The following is an 18,306-nucleotide window of genomic DNA, read 5'->3' on the forward strand; positions in this document are numbered from 1 at the left end:
ATTTTAGTGAGGTAATTTGAAGTATCAATAGGATTATTTAGATTATGTTGGAAGTCTGGGAAGGAAAACATGCATTTTAGCAATGATATAGAGAAAGAAAAGGTGATTTAATGCCAGGTTGGAGGCTAGGAAAGAGGCACGGAGATGAGGCCATGGGAAATCAAAAGACATTGCAAATTAAATTAAGTCTATGGAACATAGAATCTGTAGGAGGAAATATGCCTCATATACTGGGATGACTTCACCTGTTGTCACAGCACTGGGTTTAAAGATGAGTCACCAGGGATGAATTCTACCTTATTTGAAGAGGATAAAATGTTAATACTATGTCAAATGGACAAACAAAATGATCCTTGTGGATCCCTTCCAGCTCAGAATATTCTGTGATTCTGTGATATCAAGTTTAAAAAATCAGCTGCAAGCTCTTCATACATATTAAATTAAAGGACATGTTGCTGTTGTGTCTTTGGAGAATTGAGCAAAGGAAAACAAGAGGTAAATATGATTTAGGGTCTTTCTGTTCTCATTTTTGTCTGTGTGGGTTATGATTGTCTTAGAATACTGCTCTACTCTTTTCCTCTTTTTTTGGCTTCTTTTGTAGCAAAAGGAAAATTAATTGGACTGTTTTCCAAATATAAAACGCCAGCTAGCTTTGAAAATTCATTCTCCTTGTTCTTTTACTTTACTACAATGAAGATAACAAAGTTGACACCAAATAAAAATCTAAGCCCAAACTCAGAGCAAAATATGTGACAAGAGGCAAACAACAGAAGTAAAAATGAGGATATGTTCTGATTCTTGCATAGTCTGCATTTTTTGACCCATGATATTTTATTGCTAAATATGTTTTTATACACTGTTGTCTAAGTACTTTATGAAGCAGATGAAAAGTACAAGGTTTCTACCCTGAGAACCTGTGGCTCTGATTCAGATGTGAAGCAAGGGAGAAAGGGAGAAGAAAGGGGATGTGAGAAGAGCAAACCAACAGAGAGGGGAGGTGGTTTGGCTGCACTGCACCTCTAAGGTCAGCAAGCTTAAATTACATGCAAGAAGAAAGAGTTCACCTGTGTCCTAGACTCAAAACAGAGCCAGTCAGGGTTAAACTGTCTATTTTCTTCCTTTCTATAATGTTTTAAAAATGGGCTAGAGTGTATAAGCCTTCCAAAAAGCGCTAACTTGGCTGGTAGGTGTTAAAACCAATGTGCTAATATTTTACTAACCAATTCAATAATTCATTGGGAAAATTTACTTATCTCAGTTACATATTTAGTGATCTCTTGACAAGGAACAGCCACTATCCCTAGACCATCCAGTAATTTACCTTCCTTTCCTGCCATGGATGCTCCAGGCCCATGGCTTTTTGCACTATGCTTGGAAGTTTTCAATGCTATTTCCAACTCATCCAGGACACAAGCTTCCAAGCTTTAAGGTTCTGCCCATTCCCTGATGCCAACAGACCTCTTTTATAATGACAGGCTTGCTTTCCTAGAGTGATGAAGAGGTGTTCTCAGTGGAGGACAGATTATAGGCTGTGCTAAGTCCTAAATGTAGTCCCCAACATTAATAAAATTGCAGCTACGATTTCGAGACAAGAAAGAGGGGAACAGTGTTTAAAAGTCTAGAATGTAATCGTGTGTTTCAAGGTAAAGATTTCCTTGTGCATTTAACAGTCATAAAGAAAGATGTTAATTCTTGGTCACTATAGAGAACACAAGCTTTTCCATATGAACAGGTGAAAGGAATTAAGGACTTCTTATGTTTCCTCATTTCAACTGAGAAATTTTAATGGAATGGTACTGGAAAAGTGCATGAAAAAAAAAGATACGAAATGAGTGTTTTGGAAACATATTAAAAAAAATTCTGCTAAAGTGAGACTGCCAATGCCACATCCAGAGAAGCTTTATATTAATTATCTGTGTTCACAAAGTAAGAATGATTACATCGATAAAGGGTGATTCATAGTTAAGTGGTGCCTTTCAACCATACGACGTCTATTGAGAACAAACACTGTGCTCCAGATGGAAGCCAACTAATGCACTAACAACATAATTACAATGATTGCAGCTGTGACAAAAGGGTATGAGTGGCTTTCAACCACAGCATACAACAGCTTACAAGAAATGCATTTTTGTTAGTTAAGTATGTGGCACTTTTGGTTATAAGAACAACCAGAATGGAACTAGACCTGTTGACTTATTATACTGGACAATACAGAAATTGATAAGAAAAGGAAGCAATTACTAAGACTGCAAGAAAAGAAATAATCTGAACTCAGGGGAGCATTCTGCTATTATTTTTATCATATTGCTGTGCATATATGGGTGTTAATGTGCATACATACGCTGAAAAGAAGCTCCAGTTGCCAAATGCTCACCCATGAGAAAGGAGATTCAGGTATGGAATTCTTTCCACTGGACTTCTGACTCTTGGCTCCCTGTACAGCTATCTGAAATGAGCAGACTCTTTTAGAGTGTGATTCATTTCTTCGTAGTTTAAACTTCAATTTTTTTACTGGGATTATTTCTGAAGTAGCGACCTGCTCCTCTGAGTAAAGGGAACTAGGATGATGTATTCACATATGCACACACACATATTGTAGAAGACTTTATGAGACCAAATGTATTACAGCTTTGAATGAATACAGAAAGACCAATAAAACAGTGCTGACATTAATAAGACCATGGATTCCAGTTAAGAATAATCATAATATCCCAACATATGTTGTCCTTTGTGTGTAGCAAAGCAAAAATGAGCTTTGAGGAAGGTAAGACTGGTGCTTATTTAAAGACTACTCATTCCAGAAACAAGGCAACACATGGAAAGAAGTGGAAAGTAGTGAGGATTTAAAGGCTTAACAACACTGAATACTGCAGGTATGTTGTGAATGGACTCTGCCTAAAAGGGGACAGTCTGTGAATGGGTTCCAAAGCAGACAAAAATGTGGCGCTATGTGGGTTTGCAGTAATGTTGCTGGTGAGTAAATACAAGAGGAAGGTTTATCCTAAAGCCCTGCACCCAGAAGTGCAACCACACAAATCTTTGCAGTTTGACATGACCCATCCGTAAGTTCTACTTCCAAATGCACCATAGACACAAGTCTCCACTGCTGTCTCTGAAATCTCTGTTTCTGAGGAGACAGTTCACCCACAATTTGATATGTTCAAACCACTACGTATATTGTGACATCACTGAGCAGGGAAAATGATAGAAAATATGGCATTTATTAAGTAGAACTTAAGGTCAGATACTTCATTGAAGACCTGGGAAAAGTTCGCCTAAAACGCGACATCCTATTTTAGTAACATTATGCTAAATTTTATTAAAAATTTGGGACCTGAGGTTCAAAGAATAAGCCCCCCTTCCTTCTTTCCTATCAGCAGCTAATCCCCACCCAGCCCTCCATCCAGTTAAAGAGGGGTGGGAATTTCTCCCCATAGGCACCATCTTCCAGTTGATCCTCTCTTAATTGCTTTTATGCCTTCTAAGTTCAAGATAAATCCTTCTTCCTTTCTTTCTCTATCCTTAATTCTCACATTTGAGCTCAGTGAAACAGAGCACTGATAGCTTATCTAGCAGTAGAGGCAAAAATTAACTTTGCTATTTAAAACACTTTCTGCCTTATTACAGTTGGAAGCCTTTTTCAATCTGCAAATTACATATCGTAACAAGTATTAGCTATACATTTGTTCTATTAAATTAATAATCTTCATTGTGGCCTTAGCTTTTGGCAGGGACTACTCATCGCAACCCATTATTAGTCACTGACACAGGTTAGAGAAATGTTCTGTCAAAACCACCTTCTCCCTCTTTTATCTCATCCTGTTACTTTCAAAGGTAACTGTCAGTGAAATAAGTAGCTAGAAAAGTCCAAACAGATTTTTAGGAACTGTTTGGAGAACAGAATAAATTGGAAAGCGCCATTACCAGGCTGCATACATCCAGGATGTCCCTGCTTCTTAAGCATTATTTTCAGTTCTGTTCATCATATCTCAAGGGGATAGAGGGTAAGTAGAAAAAGTATAGACAGGCCACAAAAAACACAAGAAACATGGCAAATCTTATGTGCAAAAGCTGATTAGATAAAGAGTTTTGAGACAGGGGAAAATTAATCCAAAAATCAATTAAATGTAAATTCTTATAGAAGATGGAGATTTATTCAGTCATTACTGCAGTGAAACAAGAGGACACTGCCTGAAATTATTGGGCAGCATATTTAAAACAAACTGACAATATATCTAGTGAAAGATTAAGTTTAGGTTACTTTTCCTAAAATGTTGTGCTGTCCAAGGTATAAGTATATATAAAAAAGTTAAGGAAAATTCAAGAGAGCAGACTTGCCTAGGCTTTTTGGGTACCATGGTCCAATGGTGTCCAGCACAAGAATTCCCTGGACATTTCCCCTCTAGTAAATTGCAGGATTTTCATTGGAAAGGATGGGGTGGAATAACTTTTTGTATATGGTAGTCTACCAGCTACCAGTTCAGCAGGCATTCAGCACAAGTTTCAGGTGAGCCTGGATTAACCTTGACCTGAAAATGTTCTGCCTTGAATAATCAAGTTCACCTGGCTCAGATAAGTTGATTTAAGTTTGTAGGTGACTCCATTTTAACCACTTTATTTTTTTATAGCAAGAATATATGTTATACCACCTTGAATTAAAATTAAAGAATGTCCACTAAGTGATTTCACCAGTTTATAAAATCTTTAAAACTCATTTTATTAAGTAGTCTGTGAAAATGTGACCTCATTGATGTTATTGTTCTATTTTTTACAAGATCACCTTTTTGTCAAGTGCACTAATGGGCTAGAAAGGATGTGATTAGATAAAACAGTACAGGCGGATTATATTGGAGCATTGTAAGAATAGAAAAATCTTCCTCTTCCAGTATAATGTCTGCTGATGGGAAAGCTGGTGGTTTAAAGCAGAGTGAAGCATTACAAAAATCTTTTCAAGAAAGTTTTTGCGTTCCTTCAGAACTTAATTTTTGCTATAATTTAAATTTATGATCCTGAACTAAAAGAAACCTTTACACTTCATTAGCAAACCAAATATGACTGTGCCACTAATGCTTTGAGATAACACTGATGATGAATGATTTTCTATGCTGTACTTTAATGGTACCTGGCTGCTTCAAATTTCAGAGTAGGAGATACACATGGCTAAACTGAATTTGATAGATACTTTACTTACCTCTGGATTTGCCAAGTTGACACTTCACTGCTTATAGAGTTTTCATGCTTTCCCCTAAATTTATAAGCAAAATCTTGGGCAAAAGCTTGTAAATGTGATTTGTCCATAATCTCTGCATGAATTAGATCAGGTGCCTGTGCACCAGAAGAGAATTTAAACATCAGTACCAATGGCAGTCATAATCTGCCAAGGTGCAGAGATTTAACAGAGAAATAAACATGAAAATTCTGTCAGCCATTGGGTATGCATCTGTTGTTAATTTGGTGCTTTGGTTCTCAGAGCAGTCAAACCTGACTTCAAAGCTCAGATCATCTACAGGATGAAATGCTCCTCTTGTTAAATTTAGTGGCAAAATTGTTCTTGTCAGAAAAGCCAGCTTTTCAGAATAGTTTTTCACAGAAAGATGAAAAGTTCTGAGGTTATAGTGGTCTTGCTACAGACAAATTTTGAGTACAAAATAGAGTTCATATATTTAAAATCTATTTCAGCCATGTTTTGTATATTTCTGTCTACTTATTTTGACTTGTGCTTTATCTTGTTTTTAAACACTTACCTGTTGGGAAATAAATCACACTCTCATTTGATACTGGTAAATGCAGGAACTGTTTCCACTTTTTATCTTGATGGATCTTAGAGCTCCTCCTTATCCTATTTTTCCTTAGCTAAAACCAACTTTTGTAACAACAATATGTTTAGGGACTTTATATTTCTTGCTGATTTTGCTGGTAAATTTTAATGCAACCTGACTTTTACTTCATAGAACTGCTAGCGTTTAAGTGGTACTGTGTAAAAACATTGTTGCTGAGGTAGAGCATGTTTTATTTTTTTTGTAATATCCAATAGGGGTTTTTTTTCAGTATTTATTCTCTCCCCTCAGCACATCTTCTGATTCTTGTCCTTATGGAGTGAAACTTGGTATAGTGTATCTCAAATAAAACATATCTCAGATGTTTTATCTGAATTTTTGTTTGAAACAGCATAGTTGTTTCAAGAAACAGTAGACTTTATGATGGATCCTCCTTATGCAAGTGGTTGTATTTGGACCCATCAACTACCTCAACTATATAAAAAAAAAAGACATGAGACTTTTTTCCTGTGTACCTCTGGAGGTTCAAAATTTTCCTTCAGACAAGTCCTTGCTGAATTTTGGATCACTATCTGAAGGTTATCTAATTAATTTTGAATAAAAATATTTTAAAAATAAGATTCATAAAATTAAAAAAAAAAGTTCAATGTTTATGCAAAAAGTAGGGAAAAGTGAGTAGTTTCATATTCAGAAACTGCAGGAGAAATTTCATTGAAAGCAAGGTGCTGGGAGATGAAAAATGAAAAGTGTTTCCCTCTTATTTAAGAATGGCTTTGTGATTTTGGAAGTATGTTAATTTTTTATTGTTAAAACTGAAAGGATGCTCCAGCTGTCCTCAAAACCCTTGCCCAATAGCAAGTGTTCTGATAATATGTTTTTTACTGCACTTTTATTATAAAAAATAACTGCAGTGTCTCTGATAAAATTAACTTCATTGGAACAGCTGGCAAATTCTAAGTTTTAAAAAGAAGACCCCTGTTGTGCACTCCAGTTGCAAAGAGGATATAAATTACAATAAAAAAGTCATGTAACATAATAGACAAGACATACATAGTCAGTGGTGGTATACCAGAGGGTTAGATAACACCTTTCTCTCTACTTAATCAATGCCAACAACTATGTATTTGCATCTGTTTTCATTTAGGAAATATCTTAAAGATACACTTAAGGTTAAACTGAAGTTAACATGCTAGCTTGCTGAGACCTCATTGATTACATAATCTATTTAGTATAAGAGGGGAAGCATGCATCAGTATTTTACTTTATTAATTATATTTGAAGTCCTGATTCTGATGAGAAATGTAATTTTTAGAATATATCCTTCTGGCTCCTGTCAATATCCCATTGCTGGACAGTGGTTGACATGTCAGATGAAGGCAAAAAATTACCCTGAAAATACACGTGGGAAGTGGCATAAGACTTTGACCATTTCAGGACATGAGCCAAGAGACCTGGGGCTGTTCTGAACATGCCGTTAATGTACAGCTGCCAATACTATCAGCTTTCTGAGGTGATTCCAGGACTCAGGTTCTTCCTGTGGGCCAAGAAAGAAACAGAAACATCTATGTACACATACATCCCATAGGGAGCACTCTGACGACCCAAATGGATCCCATACACAGAGATGGAAAGAATACTGAAGGGTACAAGCATACAGAACCTACTCTCTGTCTCTCTCCCTCTCCCTCTCTCTCTCAGTAAAGATGTTACAGTGTTAAATTGCCTCACATCTCTCAAATTGTTTTTCTGCTGCAAGATTGAAATAGTCTGAATTTTAGGCTGTATTCTTCATAGCTGCCTACAGCTTTGTTAGCAAGGCAGAAAAATCTCCCCTACCTGCAAGCCTTTCAGTATGCAAGTACATTGACAATCTCATGTTAGACCCATTGAATTCTTTAATCCTCACAATTAAAAGGTTGGTTTCCTGCTTGGACCATTTTTATGTCTTTCTTTTGAGGACCTATTTGTACTTTTATGTCCTTAATTCACTGTGAGACCAGCTGCTTCCTTCTTTGTGTACTGCATCAGGTCACATTTTGCTTTTCTGCAGTCTTCTAGGGAGTGTGCTGGTGTTTCAGTATCACCTTATTCTAGACAAAAATCCTGCCAGGGTGCTGTTAAGAGGGGTATTTTCTGCCCCTCTATCTCATATATGAGACTGTGTTGGTTTTGCACGGCCTGGTTTGTGGTATCAGGGGGGCTACAGAGGAAGCTTCCCTGAGAAGCTGCTGGAAGCTTCCACCATGTCCAGTAGAGTAACTTCCTGACAGCTCTGAAGATGGACATGCTTCTGACCAAGGCTGGCCAATTTGAGATTGTGGTAGTGCTTCTGTGATAACATATTTAAGAAGAAATCACAACAAAAGCAGTGGCACAGAGTTAATTCCAGCCAGAGAAGAAGAGGAGGTGAGAACATGTGAGGGAAACAAAATGGAGACACCAAAGTCAGTGGAGAAGGAGGGGCAGGAGGTGATCCAGGAGCCAGAGCCCAGATTCCTCTGCAGGCCATGGTGAGACCATGGTAAAGCAGCTGTGCCCCTGCAGCCTGTGGGGTGCATGGGGGATGCAGAGATCCACTCACGGCCCTTGGGGATCCATGGGGGATGCAGAGATCCACCCACAGCCCCTGGGGATCCACAGGGGATGCACAGATCCACCCACAGCCCCTGGGGTTCCATGGGGGATGCACAGATCCACCCACAGCCCCTCGGGATCCATGAGGGATGCAGAAATCCATACACAGCTATAGTAGGAGTCCTAGTAAAATATCTGTATTGTATAACAGGGCCTTGCCCTGATCCTAGTTGTTCTAAATGGGCTGCAGCTGTGATGTCCTTAATTGGGCAGCAGCTGTGGCTAATGAAGATAACTGGGATAAAAAGGGGGTGGGCTTGGCCAGTCAGGGAGAGACTTGGAGGAGTTCTGATGAAGAAGCAGGAGCAACACTGCTGTGAAGAGCTGCTTGTGAGAAAACCACCCAGAAGGTATGGGACTCTAGAAATATAACAACAATGATGTGATAGAAGATAGGACAGCTGAGAGCTGGGACTCTCTAGAAATACAAAAACAGCACACAGCCCCTGGGGATCCATAGGGGATGTAGAGATCCACCCAAAGCCCATGGAGGAGGTGCCCATACTGGAGCGAGTTGATGCCAGGAGAAGGCTCTGATTCAGTGGAAGACTCGGTGGAGAGAGGAGCCCTGCTTCTATGCTGGAGCAGCCTGTCCTTGGAGGTTTGTACTCTGGGGAAGAGTGACCCACACTGCAGCAGTTTTGGGAGGACTGTCTGCCTGTGGGAGGGACTCATGTGTCAGCTGTTTTGGAAGGACTGATGCTCATGAGATTTCTCCGCATTGGAGAAATTCACAGAGAACTGTGTCCTGTGGGAGGGACCCTGAGGTGTAGCAGGAGAAGAGCTCCTCTCCCTGAGCAGTGGAAGGAAACTTTGGGTGTCAAACAGACCAAAAGCCCCACTCCCTGTCTCCCTGCACTGTTGGTGCAAAGGAGGGAGGAGTTGGGGGGCAGTGGGAGAAGGTGTTTTGAAGGTGTTTTATTTCTCATTATCCTCTGATTTTTGTTAGTAATAAATTTACTTAATATATTTCAGTCGAGCCCATTTTGACCTTGGAGTGTTTTCTCCCAGTCCTTATCTCAATTCATGAACCCTCAATTATATATTCTCTCCTCTGTCTAGTTGCAGAGGGAAGGAGGTTTTTGTGGGTGCCTGGCATTTGGCCAATGTCAAAACACAGCGGACAGTTTCCAGAAAGGAAGCTGAGCAAGTGCTTACACTTTCCTTGAGAAAAATTTAAGGTATAGCAGAGGAGATAGCTTTCTGATTAGTGGAACAGAAGGTTTCAGCTCAGTCAGTGCTAGTGAGTGTAAGGAAGGAACAGTGACAGGCAATCAGGTCTATGGGTGCAAGGACAGAAGTGGGAGGTGAGCATCCCAGAAACCCAGAACCTGAGGACTGCTTTGCCAGATCAACACAAAAATCTGTGAAAAAACCCTAAAAATCTGTGATTTCAACATTCAGTCAGATGAACTGGATACTTATCTCCTGCACAGTCCTGGATATGCTCTTTTTTTTTTTCCCAATCTGAAAGGCCTTCCTGGTTGCTTTTTAATTACACACTCCGATGTCACATTGAAGTGATTTGACATCAGACATCATCAGCCTCGTACAAACTTCTAGTCTTTATGCCAATTGTATTAAAACTTTCAGTGGGATAAGCATTTAATTAGGGAATAAAGTATTCAGAACAGTTTGTCTTCCTGATTATTTAATGCTCCAATGAATTTAGTGTCATTTGCAAAGTTTATCAACAATGATTTTATGTCATCCGTTAGCTTCCATATCTGCTGTATTTTATAGTACAATGCAATTATGAAGCAATATTCTGTTGTGAACTATATGAAGACATTTGTTTTGATTACTTAAAATAAAATGCCCAAATTGTCATGGGAGCTTTAACAAATAATGCAAAAGAAAGGATAATGTAATAAAACGATGAAACCTGAAGTTTGCTCCAAACCATGGACAATCGGTTCTGCATTGCTGTAAGAGACAAGATACTATAAAATTCTCTTTTGGTTTCTCACAAAACAAGAGTGTATAGCTCTGAATGTTACTCTGCCCTTCAGATAAGCCAGAATGGAGCTACTTTAGGTCAGCCGAGAGAAAATCCAAAACTGCTTTGTCACAAGGACTCAGTAAATCAAGTAGTGTTTAGTCTGAGTGCTTCTGCCACTCAGTATATGGCTCACTCTAGCTTTCCTGAAAAAAGCTCAAGGCCTGTGAGCACCACAAATTGATTCTGCACCACACACTAATGATTATTCTTAAAGAGAAGCTATTTCCACGCAAAAATACCCCAAAACCTGCAGACAATTCAGGACTGCTGGAGTGCTTCTGGAGTGGCCTGTGTGTGGTGGCTATGTGCTTCACAGACTTGGGTGGTGTTTGGGGTGCTGTTGTGATGATAATTCCAGATGCATGGTGAAAGCAAGCAGGTTTCCCTGTCAAAGGAACCGAGGTTCCCAGGTTACTTTGCATCTACAAGTGTCTTATGACCTACCCCAGAAGGCATGTTTGGGGAGGGGTCGTCTTTGGTGGTCACAGATGAGCAGCTCCTTTGCAACTTTTGCTACAGTGGACAAAAGTCCTCTGATGATCTCAACAATATCCAAGCCATGAGTCATTGCAGCCTCTCATAGGGTGCAATGCAAGCCAAAACACAGCATTGTTCTCATTCTGATGCTGAATACCTCTCCTTAAGTATGCCCAAAGTGTACCCTTTCAAAAATTCAGGGTATTTTATGTTAGGATTTATCTAGAATCCAGACCTTTATTTTCTTCCTATATTATTACTAAAGACCATTGAAAAGCACTTGACCATCAGTTAAGCTACCAAAGGACAAATTTACTTTTGACCCACTGAATACCTGGCACAGTTTCCTGAGATTTTCAAGGATAGATTGATATGTTGGAGAACTATCTTGATTTATAATGTGTTTCATCTTAAATAGGTTTACCTTTAGAAATATGTCTAAATTAACTAGGATTTTAAATAATTCAACCACTACTGTGTAGAAAAGTAATGATTAAACACACAAGATACAGAAGAAGTAATTTCAAGGCAGTTGATCAGGTAGGTAGACAATTTAGTATGCTGAATAGCCAGTGCTATTCCCCTGAAATTATCCTCCAGTGTAGTTTAAAGCATCCTATATGTCCTGTAAGGCATTATTTGTACAATGTTAGGCAATGCCCTCAATTATATAGCTATACTGAATTGTTATGAAACTGAAAGGGAATCGCAGTGTATGTAATTTATTTCTGAACAGGAACTACAACATTAAAGTTAAATTAAAAATTGGAGTTAAAATGTCAAGTTGCTCATCACTTGGGTGTTATTCGCAAAATTTTTATTTTTTAATTTTGAAAATGCTTAATTTATTAGAGCATTTTTGAGTGTGCTGCATTGAAGAAGCCTTTTATGTGTTAAAAAGGTGTTTTTTCTCTGAAAGTCTGAAATTCTATGGCAAATCATTCTGTTGTCCCAATACTCAGATTGAGATTACTATGTTGCTCTTCCCTAGAAACTTTTATAGGACTCTGTAATTATGCATGGTCAGATTTCTGTATCTATGGGGAAGCCCCGTGACAATGTCTGTCAAAAGCACTTTTAGTGTGGATTCAGCTGCAAGAATCAGCACTTCCTAGGGATCCACATCTCCAGATGGATTTGGGAGCCTGGTCATGAAAATGTCAGCCATGTGCTTGTTCCTCTCACTGCTCTAAAGGGATTTTTGGCATGATTAAGGATTAATCAATAGAATAAAAGTTTGCTGGATCAGGTCTCAATTCTGGAATGTGATTAATTCATTGTTTGAAGTAAATATGCTGCAATTTTCAATATTACAAAATGCAGTAAAAAATAAACAAGGCTGATGTGACGCTGAGGTTTGTTGAGGATTATCATGAATTCCAGTTTGTGAGTTAGAACTGGCAGGCTGTGCAAGGGTTTGAAGCCCAGTGCTGTGGATGTCCTGGGAGTTATTTCAGCTGTTCTAGTTATGCAGCAGCACTGATGTTGATTGTATAAGAAGACAACAGATTTAAGAGTAAAAGAACTGAGAAAACAACTGTAGTAAATCAGAAAAATTGTCCATGTTACAGAAAACATCTGAGGAAATTGTTAGGTATTTCTGGTGTGTGAAAATTTAACCTTTAGCCAGCTAATGATTTTAGTACCTAATTGTCTCCTTTAAAGTAGAAAAGAAACCGCAAACAACAAACAATTAAAGCTATTTAATATATTATTTCACTCTTAATGGTCATAAATCTGATGATTTCTTGATTACATGTTAATTTTTATTTCTATAGCATTTTCTCTTGTATTTTTCTTCCATTGAGACTGATTACATTTACCCAGTCTAATCCCATCTGAAACCAATAGATACTCCATAATAATAGTTTGGGCTTCACATTTTAAATTAATTAATATTTCTGAAGAGGTAGGCTGCTGAAAAATGTGTGTGTTCATTATTTAGTTGCTGAGGAAGTGTCAGGAAGAGGTTTCATTCTGTTTGCTGACTCACTAGAGGGAGCTCCAGATGCATGGGAAGGGAAGGCTTTGTTCTCAAACAATACAAATCTCAAGAAACCAGAAAAAATACCTTTCCCAATGGACAGTGATTGCTAAATGTCTAAAAAAGAAAAATAAATAGTCCTTTTTTTCTTTTTAATTAGAGCATTTTGTGTGCATTTGTTTGCCAATAATATATGCCTCACAAGCTAATAACTACAGAATTTAAAGGCTGGTAACAAATAATGTCCAGTTAAAAACTTTGCAAATAGAAAGCTTGAAAAGTGCCTAAGACCAATGCCTGTAAGCCCTTTTAAGCAATAGCAATCAAGATACGTGGCTTTTTCAAGTGGCTGGTTTGTCAGAGCTGATGAGATAGATATCCAGTAGGTTGGAACTAAATCTTTCCTCTGATGCAATGCAATGGTTCCAAAGCAGCATAATACATCTGTAAGTCCACTGATCTGATATCTGATATTCATATAGGGCAATGGCTCTTATGCTTCCAAAATAATTTTTGACGTGCAAAGGGAAAATAATTTAGGTGAAACATGAAGTGGAAGAAACACAAAATAGCAGTTCCTGAAGCATTTTCAGTGCTTATTATTTGCAGAATTCTGAAGTGCAGGACTTAAGAAAGCATTTTGTTTTGGCCTATATTTTAAATGTTTTTGTTTTTTTTTCAGGTGTTTTCAAGGAGATGTCTTTCTTTACGTGACATGACAAGCTGTCAAATGGTCTAATCTCTTTTAATAGTTAGCATTGATATCTTGGTTCCCCAGATCATTTGAATTAAGCCAGTGGGAGTGCTATAAATATGCATAGGCAAGCAGAAAGAGCACTAGGATGGAGCCCATCTTTTGAGCTAAGTAGTGGTTGCTAAAGTCATTAACATCTCAGGATACAATGTATAAAAGCAGCTTTTTAGCATCAGCTCTATGTATCTGCTTTCCTTGTACAATGGTGGTTTTTTATATGATAGTTTCTCTGAACACTCATACAAAGTAATCTTTACAATAAGTGTTTCAGAAATACCACATTTGACATTATGGTCTAATATAAATACCAAGAAATAACATACTGTGTCATCAAGATTTTCAAATATATTTATTACATGTCTTGTTACATGTACAATATAACTGTATTATGTTTCTTGAAGATTGCAATAAACTACTATTTCAGCATCACACAATGATTAGTACTGTGAGGAAAATTCATAAAGTATTACATTCAAATCTGCTGTTTCTTCATATTGGATGACAGTGCTGCAGAAAAGAAAACAAAAAATAACTGTGTGTTTTCATACTCTGATGGATGATATAGAAATATATGGCTCATCAGAATAAACTAGACCAGTTTAGGGTTTATGGCAATATTAATCTTTGACTTCCATAGTATTTATACTATTTACTGATTCTGTGGGGGGAAGGGCAAGTGTTTTAATCTTGAGGCTGTTAGGAAATAAACAGTGCTGTCGAGGTTTATATGTTGGTACGAATGTATCCCAATTTTGTGATAGCTGTTGTTTAGGGTGTGGCATAGAGCTGAGTGAAGGATGTTCATTTTTGTAATCCCTCCTCAAAGTGCTTCGTTTTGGTACAATTTTTTGGATCTCACATTTAATGAGTTTTGGTCAAAGAATACAAATATATACTTTGATGTCATTTTAATCTAGTATTATGTTTGGGTTTGAAAAATGTAGGGAAAAGAGGAGGTTTTCCTCCCTTCCTTACTCTTCACTTTCTTAGGCTAGAAGGTAAAAATATTTTTTTTCCCTGTTGTGTTTTTAATGGAATAAGAACATGAAAGATGACATTTCTTCTAAGAATTTTGCATACTGGTTTCAGAAAGATCTATTTAAACCTACTCAATGTGTAAAAGCAGCAGGATTGGGCCTCTAGAGGGAATCAGATGAAATAAGTGTTAGAAAAAACTCACAAATTCTTTGTAGCATTAGGAAGAATCTCCTATAATTTTGAAAAGGGCTACAATTCTCTTTTTATCTATTGTATTCCAAATGTTGATTCACAGAAACATGAAAAACCACAAATAAAACCCTCTGGGCATATGGCCATATATGTTTTTTCTTAAGAAGAGCAAAAATAGAAAGGTTGGGGTGTGCATATTGCTCAAAACTAGAGAATTACACTCACAATTCTGTGGTGTTTCTTTTCTAAAAAAGAAATAATTTTTTTAGTCTTGCTTTTGTATTTGCCATATCTTTCTGAAATGTTGTACTGGAGACAGGAGGATTTATATGCTGCAGTTACTCCCCATATTCTCTCTCCCACCTGATAAAATGCTGTTAAATAATTTAAGCAGTAAATGGTGTCACAATTTTAGCCAGAAATTCTCAGGAAACATTCCTGAACTCAGTCTCCATCCCAGCCCAGGTCCTTTGTGCAGCTCATACAATGATGGGAGGAGGATACTCAGCTTTGCTGTTTAGGCCAAGTCTCAATGTAGCTCACTGGGCTTTGCATTTTCCAAGCACTGTGTAAATGTTAACAGATCTTCATGACACCTCAGTGAAGTAGGTAAAGATTAGCAGCTTCATTTTCCAGGAGGGAAATACCTTGGGGGGATCTGAATTTATCAGCTCATATAGGGAAGCAGTGACCCAACAGCTTTTAGAGCTGAGAAGTCCCATCCCACCAAAACACAGTGTTTTGGGCTCAAAACCCACAAAAAAAAAAAAAAAAAAAAAAGCTGCACAATTATTTTGCTAGAGACAGTGCTAAACCAGATAATTAATGCAGGTCTGGTGTAGAATGCCAACACATAATGATAGTGTCACAAAGTATATTTTAAGGCCTTGAAATAAGTCGAGTCCAAGAAATTGTAATTATCCCTCACTTGTATTCTTGTGGCCATTCTGATTTGACAAGTTGGAGATATGTTTCATTTTGTAGAAACAAATGTACTGAACTCATGGTTATGAGTGCACTGTGTCTAGACACCAGAGCAATTATAAGGAAAATCACATTTTCATTTCTATTGCAAATTGTCTTGTTAATCTTCTCAATATTTCCTTGTTTAATCATTTTGTTCTGCACTTTTCTTCTTTAAAGAAGGTCAAACAAGCTCTTTTCAATGTTACTACTGCCTGCTGTAGTTATAATATGGGCAATAAGAATCACAGTTCATTATTATCATACAAAAAAAAAACCAAACTCATTTTTGTTCCGGATCTAGCTGGTTCATGTTTTATTTTTCCAAAAGTTAAAACAAGAAATTTATCAGGGAGCAAGATCTGGTGAGTTCTCTTCCCTAGAAATACATGTTGGCCTTTATGGTCACTGCTTTTCTTATACCCACAAGAACTGCAAAAGATGACTAAATACTGCCTCCTCCTTTCTCTCCAGCTGTGGAAGAAATAAAGAGAGACTGTTGCTTTCAGGACCAAACAGAACTATTACCACTGCCAGTACTTTTGTACTGTGTACAAAGCTCCCAATTCCAACAGTGGTATAAAAGTTAATGATTTGGGAGCTGGGTCTTTTAAGAAACCAGGAAAAGCTCTTTTGGGTCTTCTCTAACTGGGAATGCAAGTGAAGCCCAGACATCTGCCTTCCTAGAAGGCAATGTAATTGAAATCATAATTGTGGTGAAATCACCAACACAGTCATCTGGAAGAAGACGAGGAAGAGTGCAATTTTCATTAACAAAACACAGTGTTTAAGAAGGTAGGTATAGAAAATGGCGCTTTGCCCTGAACAGAGCTCTCAACAAGGAGGTGCTTCATTCCAACTTCCAGACAAGTGACCAGGTCCAGAAGAAAGACAGTGCTTTTTCTTTTATGGTTTTGGCATTTTTCTGCTGGCTGTTTTAGGAGTCCCTTCATACAGCTGACGGTGAAATCCTTTTGTGGATGCCTAAATCCCATGGGATAATAATGGACTTTGGTTTTACTGCCATAGAAGGACCTGAGTCCCTCTGTGCACTGTAGTGTTGACCATCACAGGACTGAGAAGTCTCTGGGTGTATAATGACTGAGTATAAGTGCCAAGGTTTTTTTCATCTGAGCCTAAATATCTTCTAGTCTTGTATAAACTTGCAGAGTTAAAGTATTTATTGTGAGTTTTTGCAGCAATTAATAATAACCTTCTTCGAAAATGTAGTTTTGACTTGTGAAATGAGAGGCTGCCTGATAGTTAATAAAAATGAGGAAATGACCACGGAAGAAAATAGAACAGTGGGTAGAGAATGATTTAGTATGACAATTATGCAAACAAATAATAATCTAAACAACTCAGAAGGTATTTTACCACTGAAAATTGTTAGCATTGTCAACAGTTTTTTGAAATCACAAGCTGCTTGCTGAATTTCTGAATTGTTCCTACTAGGGTGCATATTTCTATGTAAATGAATGCCATTAAACAAATGCTCCTGTGGTGATGATACGAGTTCCTCTTCGCATTATCACAAGTTCTTTCCTTAGGCAAACTGCAGGGGGAAAAAAACTAAAAAGCTATTCATATTATTCAATGTCCTATTTGTTTCTAAAATGCAGCAAATTTCAAAACCAGTATTTGTGTCTGTATTGGTGTGTATAAACTCTTCTATAGGGCATATGCCTTTTCCTAATTGAGAGAATATGGTAAAATGAAGTTCCCATGTTGGTGCTGATTCTCGTCAACCTTGTTATGATGGTGCCTTGTGCTTGTTCTGTTCCTGAAATTCAGCGCCTCTGTTACCATTCAAATTATCCATAACCTGCAAAGACATGGTTCTAAGTATTTCAGCACATTTTTAAAACCATGTTACAAGTGAAGCAAAGTTCAAACTTTCTCTTTAAGATTTTCCTATTCCATTTTAAATTCAACAGTGCTTATTTAGGAATTCCTGAAACAGAGTTATAGCGTAAAGGGTAAATATTTTAGATTATGCTGTTAGCAGAGTGTGATTATGTCCTGTTCATAATCTATTATCATTTATCAAAGAACAAGAATTTACCATGTGCGGGAAACTCCTGATTTTGCTTGAGATACCTGGTTTAAGAATTTCAAGGTGTTACATTTGGACTCTTCTAAACATTTCACAGATCTAGGAGTAACATGATGGACTTGTTATTTTTCAAGATGGTAGACCTGAACCTTGAAGAAAGTGAGGAGGGAAAGACGGGACAAAATGGCTTAAAGAAAATATTTCTAATGTTATCTGTGAAGAAATGCCTTGTACCATATAAACAATCAATGGTATCTACAGGAGAGAATACCCTACCCACATTATCATCCTGCTTGGCACATGTGGCTGACTTTCTTCTGCCTATTTGGCAAAAAAATGTGTCTGTTGTAGAGGTTTATTTCCTTTTGAGTCAAGAAATTTACAATTTTTTTTCTTATGAAAAAACAACAATTTTTTACTAAAGTTAAATTAATGCTAGAAATATTTTTCATTCTAGCTGAAAGAACAGCTGTGAAATGTTTATTTTAA

Source organism: Ammospiza caudacuta, chromosome 5 (genome assembly GCF_027887145.1).
Source record: "Ammospiza caudacuta isolate bAmmCau1 chromosome 5, bAmmCau1.pri, whole genome shotgun sequence".
NCBI classification, from domain to species: Eukaryota; Metazoa; Chordata; class Aves; order Passeriformes; family Passerellidae; genus Ammospiza; species Ammospiza caudacuta.